The 15,663-nt window shown below is 44.5% G+C and overlaps 1 long non-coding RNA gene and 1 pseudogene across 1 annotated transcript; one reads left to right on the forward strand and one right to left on the reverse strand.

Moving 5' to 3' along the window:
• LOC116353010 (death-associated protein kinase 3-like) overlaps window positions 1-11,035 on the forward strand; it is a 36,374-nt pseudogene extending 25,339 nt beyond the window's left edge.
• Window positions 11,036-11,836: 801 nt separating this feature from the next.
• Window positions 11,837-13,209, reverse strand: LOC116371855 (uncharacterized). Its single transcript, XR_004209045.1, has 3 exons — window positions 13,093-13,209; window positions 12,132-12,728; window positions 11,837-11,931 (listed from the first exon to the last, which is right to left on the reverse strand). It is a non-coding gene; the product is annotated as an uncharacterized LOC116371855 (long non-coding RNA).
• Window positions 13,210-15,663: the final 2,454 nt, after the last annotated feature.

Here is a 15,663-nt window from a genome sequence, read left to right on the forward strand (position 1 = left end):
CTTGATCACACAGTCATCCGGAAACAGCTTGTGCTCTCATGCTTCAGTGTTGCTTGCCTCGAAGCGAGCATAAAAGGCATTTAGCTTGTCTGGTAGGCTCGCGTCACTTGGCAGCACGCGGCTGGGTTTCTCTTTGTAATAGTTTGCAAGCCCTGCCACATCCGACGAGCGTCAGAGCCGGTGTAATAGGATTCAATCTTAGTCCTGTATTGATGCTTGCCCGTTTAGCAGGATTTTTTAGGATTAGTGTCCCACTCCTTGAAAGCGGCAACTCTAGCCTTTAGCTCGGTGCGGATGTTGCCTGTAATCCATGGTATCTGGTTGGGATATGTACGTACGTACGGTCACTGTGGGGACGACGATGCACTTATTGATGAAGCCGGTTACTGAGGTGGTATAATGCCAAGGGATGAATCCTGGGACATATTCCAGTCTGTGCTGCAAAACAGTCCAGTAGCGTAGCATCCACTTCATCTGACCACTTCCGTATTGAGCGAGTCACTGGTACTTCCTGCTTTAGTTTTTGCTTGTAAGCAGGAATCAGGAGGATTGAATTATGGTCAGATTTACCAAATGGAGGGCGAGGGAGAGCTTTGTACAGGTTTCTGTGTGTTGAGTAAAGGAGATCTAGAGTTTTTCCTCCTCAGGTTGCACGTGACATGCTGGTAGAAATGAGGTAAAACGGATTTAAGTTTCCCTGCATTAAAGTCCCCGGCCACTAGGAGTGCCGCTTTTGGATGAGCATTTTCTTGTTTGTTTATGGTCTCATACAGCTCGTTGAGTGCGGTCTTAGTGCCAGCATCGGTTTGTGGTGTTAAATAGACAGCTACGAATAATATAGATGAGAACTCTCTTGGTAGATAGTGTGGTCTACAGCTTATCATGAGGTACTCTACCTCAGGCGAGCATAACCTTGAGACTTCTTTAATGTTAGACATCGCACACCAGCTGTTATTGACAAATAGACCCCCCCCCCCCAAATAGACCCCCCCCCCCCCAAATAGACCCCCCCCGCCTCTCGTCTTGCTCTGTCTGGCCAAAACCCAGCCAGCTCTATATTATCCGTGTCGTCGTTCAGCCACGACTCGGTGAAACATAAGATATTACAGTTCCTAATGTTCCGTTGGTAGGATAATCTTAATCGTAGATCATCCAGTTTATTCTCCAGTGACTGCACGTTGGCCAGTAGAACAGATGGTAGTGGTGGTTTACTCACTCGCCTACGAATTCTCCCAAAGCACCCCGACCTCCGCCCCCTTTTTCTCTGTCTTTTCTTAACGCGAATGACGGGGATTTGAGCCTGGTCCCGAGAAAGCAGTGTATCCTTCGCTTCGGGGACTTGTTAAAGAAAAAAATCTTTGTCCAGTTCGAGGTGTTCATGAGACCCTGTGTTGATGTGTTGATGTGTTGATGTGTTCATGAGTACAATGTGTTGATGAGACCTTGACAAATCTCAGGTATTAACAGGAAATGCATTGTTTTGATGTAAATACTACTTTCTATCATTCATTCAGTCTTCTAGTGACCTTCTGTCTGTTATTGACACATTCAGTGTTCTAGTGACCTTCTGTCTGTTATTGACACATTCAGTGTTCTAGTGACCTTCTGTCTGTTATTGACACATTCAGTGTTCTAGTGACCTTCTGTCTGTTATTGACACATTCAGTCTTCTAGTGACCTTCTGTCTGTTATGGACACATTCAGTCTTCTAGTGACCTTCTGTTATGGACACATTCAGTCTTTTAGTGACCTTCTGTCTGTTATTGACACATTCAGTCTTCTAGTGACCTTCTGTCGGTTATTGACACATTCAGTCTTATAGTGACTTCTGTTATGGACACATTCAGGCTTCTAGTGACCTTCTGTCTGTTATTGACACATTCAGTCTTCTAGTGACTTCTGTTATGGACACATTCAGTCTTCTAGTGACCTTCTGTCTGTTATTGACACATTCAGTCTTCTAGTGACCTTCTGTCTGTTATTGACACATTCAGTCTTCTAGTGACCTTCTGTCTGTTATTGACACATTGGTCAACCTGTCTGTTTCAGCCCCAGAGATAGTGATGCTGATTTGTCAACCTGTCTGTTTCAGCCCCAGAGATAGTGATGCTGATTGGTCAACCTGTCTGTTTCAGCCCCAGAGATAGTGATGCTGATTGGTCAACCTGTCTGTTTCAGCCCCAGAGATAGTGAACTACGAACCGCTGGGACTGGAGGCAGACATGTGGAGTATAGGAGTCATCACCTACATCCTGTGAGTTTAGGTTCATCACGACATGAACCACACTACACATGAACCCTTCTTAGGAGTCATCACCTACATCCTGTGAGTTTAGGTTCATCACGACATGAACCACACTACACATGAACCCTTCTTAGGAGTCATCACCTACATCCTGTGAGTTTAGGTTCATCACGACATGAACCACACTACACATGAACCCTTCTTAGAGGAGTCATCACCTACATCCTGTGAGTTTAGGTTCATCACGACATGAACCACACTACACATGAACCCTTCTTAGGCATAAGAAAATACAAAATATGGGCACGATAACCCGACGCGCACCAGTCAAACACATGTGCACATGCACTTACAATAAACATGGGTGGAACAGAGGGTTAAATACACAACACATAATGAGGGAAATGAAAACCAGGTGTGTGGGAAAACAAGACAAAACAAATGGAAAATGAAAAAAATGGATCGGCGATGGCTAGAAGGCCCGGCGATGTCGACCGCCGAACAGCGCCCGAACAAGGAGAGGCATCGACTTCGGTAGAAGTCGTGACATGTAAACAGGGATGGTGTAGGTGAACACATGCAATGTTCCTAACACTCCTCCTGTTCTTGCCTTGTTGTTGTTGTGTTCCAGGCTGAGTGGAGCGTCTCCCTTCCTGGGAGAGACTAAACAGGACACGCTGGCCAACATCTCCGCCATGAACTACGAGTTCGACGAGGAGTTCTTCTGTAGAACCAGTGAACTGGCCAAAAGCTTCATACGGCAGCTACTGGAGAGAGACAAGATGTAAGGAGGGGTTAGAGGTCAGGGGTTAGGGGTCAGCTGGCTAATATGACAGCTGCTGGAGAGAGGCTAGATGTAAGGAGGGATTAGAGATCAGGGGTCAGGGTCAGCTGGCTAATATGACAGCTGCTGGAGAGAGACAAGATGTAAGGAGGGATTAGAGGTCATGGGTTAGGGGTCAGCTGGCTAATATGACAGCTACTGGAGAGAGACAAGATGTAAGGAGGGGTTAGAGGTCAGGGGTCAGCTGGCTAATATGACAGCTGCTGGAGAGAGACAAGATGTAAGGAGGGATTAGAGGTCAGGGGTTAGGGGTCAGGGTCAGCTGGCTAATATGACAGCTACTGGAGAGAGACAAGATGTAAGGAGGGATTAGAGGTCGGGGGTTAGGGGTCAGGGTCAGCTGGCTAATATGACAGCTACTGGAGAGAGACAAGATGTAAGGAGGGATTAGAGGTCGGGGGTTAGGGGTCAGCTGGCTAATATGACAGCTGCTGGAGAGAGACAAGATGTAAGGGGGGATTAGAGGTCGGGGGTCAGGGTCAGCTGGCTAATATGACAGCTACTGGAGAGAGGCTAGATGTATGGATGTAAGATTCTCTGGTCTGATGAAACCAAGATTGAACTCTGAACGCTAAATGGCAGAAACCTGGCACCATCCCTACGGTGAAGCATGGTGGTGGCTGCCTCATGCTGTGGGGATGTTTTTCAGCGGCAGGGACTGTGAGACTAGTCAGGATCGAGGAAAAGATTAAGGGAGCAAAGTACAGAGAGATCCTTGATGAAAACCTGCTCCAGAGCGCTCAGGACCTCAGACTGGAGCGAAGGATCTTTGAATGTCCTTGATTGGCCCTGCCAGAGCCCGGACTTGAACCCAATCAAACATCTCTGGAGAGACCTGAAAATAGCTGTGCAGCGACGCTCCCCAACTAACCTGACAGAGCTTGAAAGGATCTGCAGAGAAGAATGGGAGAAACTCTCCAAACGCAGGCGTGCCAAACTTATAGCATCATACCCAAGAAGCCTAGAGGCTGTAATCACTGCCAAAGGAGCTTCAACAAAGTACTGAGTAAAGGGTCTGAATACTTATGTAAATGAGTTATTTCAGCATTTTATTTTTTATAACTTTACAAAAATGTCTAAAAAAACGTTTTTTTTTCCCATTATGGGGTATTGTGTGTAGATTCATGAGGGATTTCTTAAAAAAAAAAAACATTTTAAAATAAGGCTGTAAACATAACAAAATGTGGAGAAGGTCATGAGGTGTGAATACTCTACCAAATGCAATGTAAACATGTTTGTCTTCCAGGAAGAGATTAACTATTCAAGATGCCCTCGACCATCCCTGGATCAAGGTATATCATTGTCATATGAAAACAGCATACTATCATGATTGACAGCTTGATGTTAAGACATGCATTGTCGTTTTCTTTTGTGACATAACTTCCTGGATTTTTATCATTTGCATAACCGCGCCTCCTAATTATACTGTGACATGTTCAGGCAGACACGGATTGGTTTCTTGTTTGTACGGTTTTTACATACTTGGTTTCTGACCATGTAATGTATGTTAAGCTGCTATGGACAGCACCTCCCACTCAGACAATGTAGAATATATAATGACCTGGACAGCACCTCCCACTCAGACAATGTAGAATATATAATGACCTGGACAGCACCTCCCACTCAGACAATGTAGAATATATAATGACCTGGACAGCACCTCCCACTCAGACAATATAGAATATATAATGACCTGGACAGCACCTCCCACTCAGACAATGTAGAATATATAATGACCTGGACAGCACCTCCCACTCAGACAATGTAGAATATATAATGACCTGGACAGCACCTCCCACTCAGACAATGTAGAATATATAATGACCTGGACAGCACCTCCCATCAGACAATGTAGAATATATAATGACCTGGACAGCACCTCCCACTCAGACAATATAGAATATATAATGACCTGGACAGCACCTCCCACTCAGACAATATAGAATATATAATGACCTGGACAGCACCTCCCACTCAGACAATGTAGAATATATAATGACCTGGACAGCACCTCCCACTCAGACAATATAGAATATATAATGACCTGGACAGCACCTCCCACTCAGACAATGTAGAATATATAATGGCCTGGACTGCACCTCCCACTCAGACAATGTAGAATATATAATGGCCTGGACAGCACCTGCCACTCAGACAATGTAGAATATATAATGGCCTGGACAGCACCTCCCACTCAGACAATGTAGAATATATAATGGCCTGGACAGCACCTCCCACTCAGACAATGTAGAATATATAATGACCTGGACAGCACCTCCCACTCAGACAATGTAGAATATATAATGGCCTGGACAGCACCTCCCACTCAGACAATGTAGAATATATAATGACCTGGACAGCACCTCCCACTCAGACAATGTAGAATATATAATGGCCTGGACAGCACCTCCCACTCAGACAATGTAGAATATATAATGACCTGGACAGCACCTCCCACTCAGACAATGTAGAATATATAATGACCTGGACAGCACCTCCCATCAGACAATGTAGAATATATAATGACCTGGACAGCACCTCCCACTCAGACAATATAGAATATATAATGACCTGGACAGCACCTCCCACTCAGACAATATAGAATATATAATGACCTGGACAGCACCTCCCACTCAGACAATGTAGAATATATAATGACCTGGACAGCACCTCCCACTCAGACAATATAGAATATATAATGACCTGGACAGCACCTCCCACTCAGACAATATAGAATATATAATGACCTGGACAGCACCTCCCACTCAGACCATGTAGAATATATAATGGCCTGGCTAGTCAGATAGAGGGAGCTCTAGCCTGTTAGTTTGAATCAGATGTGTGATTCCATCAGATGAGTTTTTCCTGATAATGTTTGTCCTGCCATGTTTGTGACTCTTAACTTAAATGTGTAACCAGTTGACAAAAGAGCTTGACGTTTGGTGATGGAAAGAATCGAAAGAAGATGAATTACTAACCATGCCACCTGTAGTGTTGCCTGTTGGGTAATATATAACTAACCATGTCACCTGGAGTGTTGTCTGTTGGGTAATATATAACTAACCATGTCACCTGGAGTGTTGCCTGTTGGGTAATATATAACTAACCATGTCACCTGGAGTGTTGCCTGTTGGGTAATATATAACTTACCATGTCACCTGGAGTGTTGCCTGTTGGGTAATAGATAACTAACCATGTGACCTGGAGTGTTGTCGGTGGTTTGGTAATATATAACTAACCATGTCACCTGGAGTGTTGCCTGTTGGGTAATATATAACTAACCATGTCACCTGGAGTGTTGTCTGTTGGGTAATATATAACTAACCATGTCACCTGGAGGGTTGCCTGTTGGGTAATATATAACTAACCATGTGACCTGGAGTGTTGCCTGTTGGGTAATATATAACTAACCATGTCACCTGGAGTGTTGTCGGTGGTTTGGTGATGGAGGCATGTCACCTGGAGTGTTGCCTGTTGGGTAATATATAACTAACCATGTCACCTGGAGTGTTGCCTGTTGGGTAATATATAACTAACCATGTCACCTGGAGTGTTGCCTGTTGAGTAATATATAACTAACCATGTCACCTGGAGTGTTGCCTGTTGGGTAATATATAACTAACCATGTCACCTGGAGTGTTGCCTGTTGGGTAATATATAACTTACCATGTCACCTGGAGTGTTGCCTGTTGGGTAATAGATAACTAACCATGTGACCTGGAGTGTTGTCGGTGGTTTGGTAATATATAACTAACCATGTCACCTGGAGTGTTGCCTGTTGGGTAATATATAACTAACCATGTGACCTGGAGTGTTGCCTGTTGGGTAATATATAACTAACCATGTCACCTGGAGTGTTGCCTGTTGGGTAATAGATAACTAACCATGTGACCTGGAGTGTTGTCGGTGGTTTGGTAATATATAACTAACCATGTCACCTGGAGTGTTGCCTGTTGGGTAATATATAACTAACCATGTGACCTGGAGTGTTGCCTGTTGGGTAATATATAACTAACCATGTGACCTGGAGTGTTGCCTGTTGGGTAATATATAACTAACCATGTGACCTGGAGTGTTGCCTGTTGGGTAATATATAACTAACCATGTCACCTGGAGTGTTGCCTGTTGGGTAATATATAACTAACCATGTCACCTGGAGTGTTGTCTGTTGGGTAATATATAACTAACCATGTGACCTGGATGGTTGCCTGTTGGGTAATATATAACTAACCATGTGACCTGGAGTGTTGTCTGTTGGGTAATATATAACTAACCATGTTACCTGGAGTGTTGCCTGTTGGGTAATAGATAACTAACCATGTCACCTGGAGTGTTGTCTGTTGGGTAATATATAACTAACCATGTCACCTGGAGTGTTGCCTGTTGGGTAATATATAACTAACCATGTCACCTGGAGTGTTGCCTGTTGGGTAATATATAACTAACCATGTGACCTGGAGTGTTGCCTGCTGGGTAATATATAACTAACCATGTGACCTGGAGTGTTGCCTGTTGGGTAATATATAACTAACCATGTCACCTGGAGTGTTGCCTGTTGGGTAATATATAACTAACCATGTGACCTGGAGTGTTGCCTGTTGGGTAATATATAACTTACCATGTCACCTGGAGTGTTGCCTGTTGGGTAATAGATAACTAACCATGTGACCTGGAGTGTTGTCGGTGGTTTGGTAATATATAACTAACCATGTCACCTGGAGTGTTGCCTGTTGGGTAATATATAACTAACCATGTCACCTGGAGTGTTGTCTGTTGGGTAATATATAACTAACCATGTCACCTGGAGGGTTGCCTGTTGGGTAATATATAACTAACCATGTGACCTGGAGTGTTGCCTGTTGGGTAATATATAACTAACCATGTCACCTGGAGTGTTGTCGGTGGTTTGGTGATGGAGGCATGTCACCTGGAGTGTTGCCTGTTGGGTAATATATAACTAACCATGTCACCTGGAGTGTTGCCTGTTGGGTAATATATAACTAACCATGTCACCTGGAGTGTTGCCTGTTGAGTAATATATAACTAACCATGTCACCTGGAGTGTTGCCTGTTGGGTAATATATAACTAACCATGTCACCTGGAGTGTTGCCTGTTGGGTAATATATAACTTACCATGTCACCTGGAGTGTTGCCTGTTGGGTAATAGATAACTAACCATGTGACCTGGAGTGTTGTCGGTGGTTTGGTAATATATAACTAACCATGTCACCTGGAGTGTTGCCTGTTGGGTAATATATAACTAACCATGTGACCTGGAGTGTTGCCTGTTGGGTAATATATAACTAACCATGTCACCTGGAGTGTTGCCTGTTGGGTAATAGATAACTAACCATGTGACCTGGAGTGTTGTCGGTGGTTTGGTAATATATAACTAACCATGTCACCTGGAGTGTTGCCTGTTGGGTAATATATAACTAACCATGTGACCTGGAGTGTTGCCTGTTGGGTAATATATAACTAACCATGTGACCTGGAGTGTTGCCTGTTGGGTAATATATAACTAACCATGTGACCTGGAGTGTTGCCTGTTGGGTAATATATAACTAACCATGTCACCTGGAGTGTTGCCTGTTGGGTAATATATAACTAACCATGTCACCTGGAGTGTTGTCTGTTGGGTAATATATAACTAACCATGTGACCTGGATGGTTGCCTGTTGGGTAATATATAACTAACCATGTGACCTGGAGTGTTGTCTGTTGGGTAATATATAACTAACCATGTTACCTGGAGTGTTGCCTGTTGGGTAATAGATAACTAACCATGTCACCTGGAGTGTTGTCTGTTGGGTAATATATAACTAACCATGTCACCTGGAGTGTTGCCTGTTGGGTAATATATAACTAACCATGTCACCTGGAGTGTTGCCTGTTGGGTAATATATAACTAACCATGTGACCTGGAGTGTTGCCTGCTGGGTAATATATAACTAACCATGTGACCTGGAGTGTTGCCTGTTGGGTAATATATAACTAACCATGTCACCTGGAGTGTTGCCTGTTGGGTAATATATAACTAACCATGTGACCTGGAGTGTTGCCTGTTGGGTAATATATAACTAACCATGTCACCTGGAGTGTTGCCTGTTGGGTAATATATAACTAACCATGTCACCTGGAGTGTTGTCGGTGGTTTGGTAATATATAACTAACCATGTCACCTGGAGTGTTGCCTGTTGGGTAATATATAACTAACCATGTCACCTGGAGTGTTGTCTGTGGTTTGGTAATATATAACTAACCATGTCACCTGGAGTGTTGCCTGTTGGGTAATATATAACTAACCATGTCACCTGGAGTGTTGCCTGTTGGGTAATATATAACTAACCATGTCACCTGGAGTGTTGCCTGTTGGGTAATATATAACTAACCATGTCACCTGGAGTGTTGTCTGTGGTTTGGTGATATATAACTAACCATGTCACCTGGAGTGTTGCCTGTTGGGTAATATATAACTAACCATGTGACCTGGAGTGTTGCCTGTTGGGTAATATATAACTAACCATGTCACCTGGAGTGTTGTCTGTGGTTTGGTGATGGAGGCATGTCACCTCTGGCTTTATATTCAATTGCTGTACAGAACATCATCAATGCATGGCATGCAGTGCCAGTTAGTGACTTCCAGCTCAGTAACCCTCCGTCTATCGTCCTCATCTCTCGTGTCTGAAGTCTAATGAGTACAAGGAGGAGACTCCCATCACCAAGACCCCGGACCAGACCAAGACCCCGGACCAGACCAAGACCCCTAAGAAGCGCGAGCGCCGTCAGCTAAAGACCAAACGTCTCAAGGAGTACACCATGAAGTCCCACTCCTCCATGCCCCCCAACAACACCTACGTCAACTTCGAACGCTTCGTCCAGGTAGTGGAGGACATCAGCCGGATGGAGGGCTCCTTCACTGGGCTAGCCTCGGCCCACGACTCCCTGCAGGAAGACATCGACGCCTTGGTCTCCGTCTACAACCACAAGGAGTCCTGGTACAAGGAGGAGAGCGAGGGGGTCCGTCACCAGCTGTCTCAGATCCGCTACGAGTTCCGTAAAGTGGAGGCGATGAAGAGGAGCCTGCAGGATGAGATGAAGGTGGTGGACGTCAGCGTCAGTGACGTTAGCGCCCGCTACCAGGAGAGGAAGAAACACTTTGACGCCCTGAGACAGGAGCTGAGCGACGAGCTGAAGTGGGTGCAGGACGTGGTGGGGTCGTTAGGGGTCACGGGCGGGGTCGCAGACGGGGTCGGAGGAGGAGGGGGCTACCTCAGCTGTAACTTCTCCACTGTGTTTAATAATGATGTGAATGAAGCACTGAAGGAAATGCTGAACAGAAGCTGTGGAGGAGATCTGCTGTCTGGGATCAGCCTGAACCTCACTGAGTCTGGACTGAAGAGATAGTATAGTATAGTACAGTAGAGTATCAACCTGGACCTGACTGCGTTGGTATAATATAGTATAGTATAGTAGTATAGCATAGTAGAGTATCTTATAGTAGTAGAGTATCGTATAGTATAGTAGTATAGTAGAGTATCAACCTGAGTCTGGACAGTATATTATAGTACAGTATAGTACAGTGTGGTATAGTATAGTACAGTATGGTATAGTACAGTATAGTATAGTAGTAGAGTATAGTATAGTATAGTAGTAGAGTATAGTATAGTAGTACAGTAGAGTATCCACATGGACCTGACTGTGTCTGGACAGTAGAGTATAGTATAGTATAGTAGTATAGTATAGTAGTACAGTAGAGTATCCACATGGACCTGACTGTGTCTGGACAGTAGAGTGCAGTATAGTACAATAGAGTATCAACCTGGACCTGACTCAGTCTGGATAGGATAGTATAGTACAGTATGTTATAGTACAGTATAGTAGTAGAGTATAGTATAGTAGAGTATGTTATAGTACATTATAGTATAGTATAACATGGTATAGTGTAGTATAGCATAGTACAGCATAGTATAGCATAGAATGGTATAGCATAGTATAGTATAGCATGGCATAGTATTGCATGGTATAGTATAGCATGGTATAGTAATAGTATAGTACAATAGAGTATCAACCTGGACCTGACTGAGTCTGGAGGGTAGAGTAGAGTATCAACCTGGACCTGACTGAGTCTGGAGGGTAGAGTAGAGTATCAACCTGGACCTGACTGAGTCTGGAGGGTAGAGTAGAGTATCAACCTGGACCTGACTGAGTCTGGAGGGTAGAGTAGAGTATCAACCTGGACCTGACTGAGTCTGGAGGGTAGAGTAGAGTATCTACCTGGACCTGACTGAGTCTGGACAGTAGAGTAGAGTACCAACCTGGACCTGACTGAGTCTGGACAGTAGAGTAGAGTACCAACCTGGACCTGACTGAGTCTGGACAGTAGAGTAGAGTACCAACCTGGACCTGACTGAGTCTGGACAGTAGAGTAGAGTACCAACCTGGACCTGACTGAGTCTGGACAGTAGAGTAGAGTACCAACCTGGACCTGACTGAGTCTGGACAGTAGAGTAGAGTACCAACCTGGACCTGACTGAGTCTGGACAGTAGAGTAGAGTATCAACCTGGACCTGACTGAGTCTGGACAGTAGAGTAGAGTACCAACCTGGACCCAACTGAGTCTGGACAGTAGAGTATCAACCTGGACCTGACTGAGTCTGGACAGTAGAGTAGAGTATCAACCTGGACCTGACTGAGTCTGGACAGTAGAGTAGAGTATCAACCTGAACCTGAGTGAGTCTGGACAGTAGAGTATCAACCTGGACCTGACTGAGTCTGGACAGTAGAGTAGAGTATCAACCTGGACCTGACTGAGTCTGGACAGTAGAGTAGAGTATCAACCTGAACCTGACTGAGTCTGGACAGTAGAGTATCAACCTGGACCTGACTGAGTCTGGAGGGTAGAGTAGAGTACCAACCTGGACCTGACTGAGTCTGGACAGTAGAGTAGAGTACCAACCTGGACCTGACTGAGTCTGGACAGTAGAGTTGAGTACCTACCTGGACCTGACTGAGTCTGGACAGTAGAGTAGAGTACCAACCTGGACCTGACTGAGTCTGGACAGTAGAGTAGAGTACCAACCTGGACCTGACTGAGTCTGGACAGTAGAGTAGAGTACCAACCTGGACCCAACTGAGTCTGGACAGTAGAGTAGAGTATCAACCTGAACCTGACTGAGTCTGGACAGTAGAGTATCAACCTGGACCTGACTGAGTCTGGACAGTAGAGTAGAGTACCAACCTGGACCTGACTGAGTCTGGACAGTAGAGTAGAGTACCAACCTGGACCTGACTGAGTCTGGACAGTAGAGTAGAGTACCAACCTGGACCCAACTGAGTCTGGACAGTAGAGTAGAGTATCAACCTGAACCTGACTGAGTCTGGACAGTAGAGTATCAACCTGGACCTGACTGAGTCTGGACAGTAGAGTAGAGTACCAACCTGGACCTGACTGAGTCTGGACAGTAGAGTAGAGTACCAACCTGGACCTGACTGAGTCTGGACAGTAGAGTATCAACCTGGACCTGACTGAGTCTGGACAGTAGAGATAACAGGAGTTGCAATAGAGTACCAACCTGGACCTGACTGAGTCTGGACAGTCGAGATAACAGGAGTTGCAATAGAGTACCAACCTGGACCTGACTGAGTCTGGACAGTAGAGTAGAGTACCAACCTGGACCTGACTGAGTCTGGACAGTAGAGTAGAGTACCAACCTGGACCTGACTGAGTCTGGACAGTAGAGTAGAGTATCAACCTGGACCTGACTGAGTCTGGACAGTAGAGTAGAGTACCAACCTGGACCCAACTGAGTCTGGACAGTAGAGTATCAACCTGGACCTGACTGAGTCTGGACAGTAGAGTAGAGTACCAACCTGGACCTGACTGAGTCTGGACAGTAGAGTAGAGTACCAACCTGGACCCAACTGAGTCTGGACAGTAGAGTAGAGTATCAACCTGAACCTGACTGAGTCTGGACAGTAGAGTAGAGTACCAACCTGGACCTGACTGAGTCTGGAGAGTAGAGATAACAGCAGTTTCAGTAGCCCAGAGTCAGTATCAGAAACAGGAAGTAGAGGACACGAAGTCATCTCTGTGGAATATGATATCTTTAGTTTGTTCTCCTTGTGATACGTTAGTAGTATTGTTGTGATTAGCTAAAAAAAAAAAAAAGTGTTTTTACAAAGAATGATGTAAGAGGCTTGACAGGTTTTGAGGTTTTATTTTTAAAGTCTGTAACTTTTAAGTAGCTTGTTTGTTTTTCATAGTTCAAAGCCAACTGTTGATCATGTGGATAGAGGATTGATAATGAGTAGATATCATTATTGACATTAGACCTTCTTAGATTAGATTGAAGCTAGTTGAGAGTGTTATTGTTGTATGTGTATTTTAGATGCTTGTACCTACCTGATCTAAACCCACTGAACCTGATAAAGATCTTATCGATTGAAATGGTGTGTGTGTGTGTGTGTGTGTGTGTGTGTACTGTATCAGCCAAACACTACAATACACTGGTCCTTTTAGTCCTAGTCTGGTCCCTTTTAGTCCTAGTCTGGTCCCTTTTAGTCCTAGTCTGGTCCTTTTAGTCCTAGTCTGGTCCTTTTAGTCCTAGTTTGGTCCCTTTTAGTCCTAGTCTGGTCCTTTTAGTCCTAGTCTGGTCCTTTTAGTCCTAGTCTGGGTCCTTTTAGTCCTAGTCTGGTCCTTTTAGTCCTAGTCTGGTCCTTTTAGTCTGGATCCCTTTTAGTCCTAGTCTGGGTCATTTTAGTCCTAGTCTGGTCCTTTTATTCCTAGTCTGGTCCTTTTAGTCCTAGTCTGGGTCCTTTTAGTCCTAGTCTGGTCCTTTTATTCCTAGTCTGGTCCTTTTATTCCTAGTATGTTCCTTTTAGTCCTAGTCTGGTCCTTTTAGTTTTAGTCTGGTCCTTTTAGTCCTAGTCTGGTCCTTTTAGTCCTAGTCTGGTCCCTTTTAGTCCTAGTCTGGTCCCTTTTAGTCCTAGTCTGGTCCTTTTAGTCCTAGTCTGGTCCTTTTAGTCCTAGTCTGGTCCCTTTTAGTCCTAGTCTGGTCCCTTTTAGTCCTAGTCTGGTCCTTTTAGTCCTAGTCTGGTCCCTTTTAGTCCTAGTCTGGTCCTTTTAGTCCTAGTCTGGTCCTTTTAGTCCTAGTCTGGTCCCTTTTAGTCCTAGTCTGGTCCTTTTAGTCCTAGTCTGGTCCTTTTAGTCCTAGTCTGGGTCCTTTTAGTCCTAGTCTGGTCCTTTTAGTCCTAGTCTGGTCCTTTTAGTCTGGATCCCTTTTAGTCCTAGTCTGGGTCATTTTAGTCCTAGTCTGGTCCTTTTATTCCTAGTCTGGTCCTTTTAGTCCTAGTCTGGGTCCTTTTAGTCCTAGTCTGGTCCTTTTATTCCTAGTCTGGTCCTTTTATTCCTAGTATGTTCCTTTTAGTCCTAGTCTGGTCCTTTTAGTTTTAGTCTGGTCTTTTTAGTCCTAGTCTGGTCCCTTTTAGTCCTAGTCTGGTCCATTTTAGTCCTAGTCTGGTCCCTTTTAGTCCTAGTCTGGGTCCTTTTAGTCTGGTCATTTTAGTCCTAGTCTGGGTCCTTTTATTCCTAGTCTGGTCCTTTTATTCCTAGTCTGGTCCTTTTAGTCCTAGTCTGGTCCTTTTAGTCCTAGTCTGGGTCCTTTTAGTCCTAGTCTGGATCCCTTTTAGTCCTAGTCTGGTCCTTTTAGTCCTAGTCTGGTCCTTTTAGTCCTAGTCTGGTCCATTTAGTCCTAGTCTGGTCCATTTAGTCCTAGTCTGGTCCTTTTAGTCCTAGTCTGGTCCTTTTAGTCCTAGTCTGGTCCCTTTTAGTCCTAGTCTGGTTCTTTTAGTCCTAGTCTGGTTCTTTTAGTCCTAGTCTGGTCCTGATCTCTTATAAGACTGTTTTAGCTCCTATGTTTGTTGTCTTTGTCATGACAGCCCAAAGGCTTTTCATCCTATCTATGTCATGACAGCCCAAAGGTTTTTCATCCTATCTATGTCATGACAGCCCAAAAGCTTTTCATCCTATCTATGTCATGACAGCCCAAAGGCTTTTCATCTTATCTATGTCATGACAGCCCAAAGGCTTTTCATCCTATCTATGTCATGACAGCCCAAAGGCTTTTCATCCTATGTCATGACAGCCCAAAGGCTTTTCTCCCTATCTATGTCATGACAGCCCAAAGGCTTTACATCCTATCTATATCATGACAGCCCAAAGGCTTTTCATCCTATCTATGGCATGACAGCCCAAAGGCTTTTCATCCTATGTCATGACAGCCCAAAAGCTTTACATCCTATCTATGTCATGACAGCCCAAAGGCTTTTCATCCTATGTCATGACAGCCCAAAAGCTTTACATCCTATCTATGTCATGACAGCCCAAAGGCTTTTCTCCCTATCTATGGCATGACAGCCCAAAGGCTTTTCATCCTATGTCATGACAGCCCAAAAGCTTTACATCCTATCTATGTCATGACAGCCCAAAGGCTTTTCATCCTATGTCATGACAGCCCAAAAGCTTTACATCCTATCTATGTCATGACAGCCCAAAGGCTTTTCTCCCTATCT

Source organism: Oncorhynchus kisutch, unplaced genomic scaffold (assembly GCF_002021735.2).
Source record: "Oncorhynchus kisutch isolate 150728-3 unplaced genomic scaffold, Okis_V2 scaffold3757, whole genome shotgun sequence".
NCBI lineage: Eukaryota > Metazoa > Chordata > Actinopteri > Salmoniformes > Salmonidae > Oncorhynchus > Oncorhynchus kisutch.